The sequence below is a fragment of the Camellia sinensis genome, chromosome 11 (assembly GCF_055761805.1).
Source record: "Camellia sinensis isolate YWXY chromosome 11, ASM5576180v1, whole genome shotgun sequence".
Taxonomy (NCBI): domain Eukaryota; kingdom Viridiplantae; phylum Streptophyta; class Magnoliopsida; order Ericales; family Theaceae; genus Camellia; species Camellia sinensis.
In genome coordinates this window covers 122,337,725-122,342,654 of record NC_138971.1, presented here as the reverse complement: position 1 = coordinate 122,342,654, position 4,930 = coordinate 122,337,725, and positions in this window count along the sequence as shown.

Sequence of the window (4,930 nt, the reverse complement as noted above, 5' to 3'; positions counted from 1 at the left end):
TGAAATCCGTGTTTTAGCCTACTTACGAGTAGCAAATTTCAAAACATTTTTCGAAACAAAACGGATATGCAATGCTTGTTTCCAAATTAGGCAATCTAGTCTATACTTGTTTGCTGAACGCATAACATAGTAATTCTAGGCTAATAAATGGAATAAGAACACATAACGTTTTCAAAAACGGATATCACGGTTAGTAGAGGCCGATCTTCGGATCGGGCAAGAGGGGGTGCTCATAGCTGACCTTCCCCAATCGTACCCTAGCTCCCGAGCCGAGGCAACTCTGGTGATGACGGGCATGTGGCCTTTGGCACCGAGTCAGGGTTTCCTAAATTCCCCCATAAAAAATATTTAGGTGGCGATTCTGTATCTGGCAAAGCAGTCCATGTTTGGCACTTCTTTTCAAAACAAATCCGTTTCTCAAAAAATGATTTGCCAGATTTGCACTCTTTGGTTCAGATTAAGAACCATGACAAATTGAGAGTCCGAGCTGTAGTGACCCCACAAATGAACAGAACGGGACTCACCCTCCCGGGGCGTTCGGGGACGTCTACATGTAGACTTTCTTTCGATTCTTTTTCGAAGGACATTCAAGGGCAATATAGCCAAACCCTTGACATTCATAGCACTTGACCCCTTGCCCCCCCCCCCCCTTTTTTTCTTTTTTCTTTTTTTTTTTTCCAGTTTTTGGAGCAAGTTTTGGTGGAAAAGTTTTGGGTTTTTCATTACTCTTTTCTTTTGAAATAGGGTCTCTGAAATTAGGCTTCTTTTTCTTTAATTGTTTTTTAAACTGTTTAGTAAGCATAGCCGTCATCTCAGACTCTAAATCAAACTCAGTCTCCGAAGTTTTTGTAGTTTCATGAGCACTAGTGAAAGCCACACTATCTTTTTTATTTTTCTTAGAAATCTGGTGGGCTTCATAAGTCTGCAAGTTTCCAACCAACTGATCAAGCTTGAGGGTATCAACATTCTGAGCCTCCTCAATGGCTGTCACTTTTGATTGGAACCTCTTGGGTAAAGACCTCAAAAATTTTCTAACAACTTTAGCTTCAGGGATTTTTTCACCGAGTGTGAAACAGGAATTCACGATGTCACTAAGTTTTGCATAGAAATCATCAAACGTCTCATCATCTCGCATAAAAAGGGTTTCAAAGGCAGAGGTGAGACATTGAAGTTTTGACCTTTTGACAGAAGTAGTACCTTCGTGAATTGTTTCAAGAATGTCCCAAGCCTTTTTTGCTACCTCACACGTGCAGATACGACGAAACTCTTTAGGTGTGACGGAGCAGAAAAGGGAATTGAGAGCCTTTCTGTTCCGACTCGAGTTTTGATAATCGGTTGTGTCCTATTTATCAAGGGGTTTGGGAATCTCAACACCATCAATGGTGACAGTAGGTTCACTCCACCCATAGAGCACACAGTGCCAAACTTTCTTATCGATGGATTTTAAAAACGCTATCATCCGAGCTTTCCAATAAGAATAGTTTGTACCATCGAGTAACGGAGGTCTATGGGTCGAGTTACCTTCACGAATTGAATCCATATCACCAATCACACAAAATCACACTCCTATAGTTTTGATAAAAAAACAAAGAGTGACTGTAGACGCGCACTTGGGCCTCATGCTACAGTTCAGACTCGATTTGTGTCGGTTCTTAATCTGATCTCACAATGTGTAATGTGAGATTGATAAATCACCAAAGAGTCCAAATCCGGCAAATCATTTTGGAAAACAGATTTTTGTAAAGAAGTGCCAAACATGGACTGCTTTACCAAATACAGAGTCACCACCTAAATATTTTATTTTGGGGGAATTTAGGAAACCCTGACTTGTTTGCCTAAGGCCACGTGTCCGTCATCACCAAAGTTGTCTTGGCTCGGGAACTTGGGTACGATTGGGGAAGGTCAGCTATGAGCCCCCCCTCTCGCCCGATCCAAAGTCGGCCTCTACTAACCATGATATCTAGTTTTGAAAACATTATGTGTTCTTATTCCGGTTAATTAACCTAGAATTACTATATGATGCGCACAGCAAAACAAGTATAGACCAGATCGCCTAATTTGGAACAAAGCATCGCATATCCGTTTGTTTGAAAATGATTTGAAATTTGCTACTCACGAGTAAGCTAAAACACGGATTTCAATGAGTTGTTCTAACTCAAACAATCCAACCTTCACCCATAGGCATTCAGGCAGTAATATTACGTAAGCATATAGCCGCATGGTAGGCATGCTATCATGTTAACATTCACACTCATGCAAGATGCTAAAGCATAAATACTTACATCGTACTCCGTGCCAAAACAATAAACTAGTCAGTAATCATGCATGATCCTAGTTCATGTTAAAAATGGCTAATGCATCGCATACAAAATGTCATTAGAATAGGCTCGGCTAATCTAAGGATGACATGTGAAATACAACAATTTGATGCACGTATTCAAGTTTAGAATTCGAAATACTATGCAGTCAGCATGATGCGCCGAGCCTGGTGGATGCAAGACTGATGAATGATGCACGCATGCACAACATAAGGTATGCTAAATTAAACGTGCCCTAACACTAACCATCAAAGCAGGTAAGTAAAAGGGAGAAAGAAGAGGGGGTTGGAAGACATGCACACACGCACCCACACTTATTACAAATTCGCCCTCGCTCGGAGGGACCAAAAGAATAATACAATTTAATTAACCTACAAGCTAATTAAATATTACAGACAATTAACTAGTTAAGCAAATTAACTAAGCTAATTAAGTAGTAAAAAAAAGCCTCAGGGAGAGGGTCCAATGCATGCACGCTCGGTTTCGCTCAGAAATCCGCCACTATGCACAAGTTGCCTCTCTTTTCCCTGCTCTGTTCCTCTGAAAATGGCACAATTCCCAAGGAACACTCTCTGGACATTGTGGAACACCACCGGCTAAGGGGAATGGTCACCGGCCATGGCAGGGTGGTCATCGACCATCTATGGAGCTATCGGCCATCCATAAATGGTCGATCGGCACTTGGTGTAGTCGACCGGCCAAACCTTCCTGCAGAATCTGTTTTGACAGCAGCAGAGGGCAAAACAAGGCATGGCAATGCATTTCAAGCAATGTTTGCACCAACTACACTCCTTATCATATTCATGACTCAAAGGGGCATGGTATTCGATTCCCGGACCACCAATCGCGCATTTCAATGCGTGATGGCCCAAGAACCAAGTATGCATTTTCAATGTGGGATGAAATGCACACAAACAAACAATGAGCTCAACCTCTATCATACTCAATTCAAGAGGCAAAGCATGCATGCCAATGCCATGCAACCTAGGCATGTGAGCTAGTATGCAACATGACAATGCAAACAAACACACAAGGCATGAAGTATCAATGCTAGCCAACAAACATACAAGATGTAATACGGATGTTGAAGCACACAAACAAGCATGTGATGGGCTAAGTATGAAACAACATACAAGGCTAATGTACATGCAAGACATGATGCAATCAAAGCATGCAAAGTGTAAGACATGTAACAACATATAAAGAGTGGGAGTGGACTTAGACTAATTTGGGCAGCTCTCAACTAGGCCCAAAACAGTGGCCAAAAGCCATAGAAATGAGGGCCAAAACACATACAAACATGCATGCATACAAGGTCTAACACTTAGGCATATAGAGACAACTTTTAAGCACACTTAAAAGAGGAACATCATGGGCATATGGCTGTAGACGTCCCCGAACGCTCCCGGGAGGAACGAACTCCCGTTCCGTTCATTTTGGGGTCACTACAGCTCAGACTCTTAAAATGTCACGGTTCCTAATCTGAACCAAAGAGTCCAAATCCGGCAAATTGTTTTGAGAAACTGATTTTTTGAAAAAGTAGTGCCAAACATGGACTGCTTTGCCAGATACAGAGTCGCCACCTAAATATTTTATTTCGGGAAATTTAGGAAACCCTGACTCGGTGCCAAAAAGGCCACGTGTCCGTCATCACCAAAGTTGCCTCGGCTCGGGAACTTGGGTACGATTGGGGAAGGTCACTTCGTGAGCACCCCCGCTCGCCCGGTCATAGACCGGCCTCTACTAACCATGATATCAATTTTTGAAAACATTGTATGTCCTTATTCCGGTTATTAGCCTAGGTTACTATGTGATGCACACAGCATATAAGTATAGACTGGGTCGTCCGAATTGGGACAAAACATTTCATGCTTGTTTATTTGAAAATGGTTTGATGATGCTACTCGCAAGTAGGCTAAGACGTGGATTTGCCACCCTCAGGTGGGCTTAGAAAACATGATTTTGCCACTATCTAGTGGGCTTAAAACACACATTTAATTAATTATTCCAATTCAAATAACTCAACCTTCACCCACAGGCATTCAGGCAGTTATATCACATAAGCATATAGCCTCATGGTAAGCATGCTATTCATGGCAGTCACTCACACGCATGCAAGGATGCTAAAGCATAAAACTTACCGAGTACTCCAAGCCAAAATGGAAATTACATTAGAAATCATGCATGATCCTAAGTATACAAAAATGCCTAATGCAACACATGCAAAATGCAACTATAGCAGGCTCGGCTATTCTAAACATGGCATATGAAATGCTACAGCTAACATGTATTCAATTTGGAATTGAAAGTACAATGCAGTTAGTATGATGCGCCGAGCCCGATGCATGCAATACATATGAATGATGCAAACATGCTGTCATACTATATGCTAATTTAAACATGCCCTAATCTAACCATCAAAAGCGGATAAATAAAAGGGAGAAAGGCGTGGGGTTGGAAGACATACAACACACTCACGCACACTTATTACAACATTGCCCTCGCGCAGAGGGTCCGAATAAATATACAGTCCCAATATTACAGTCCAAATGAAAGAATATTACAGTCCAAAATATTACAAAATTCTAATTAATTAATGAATTAACTAAGAA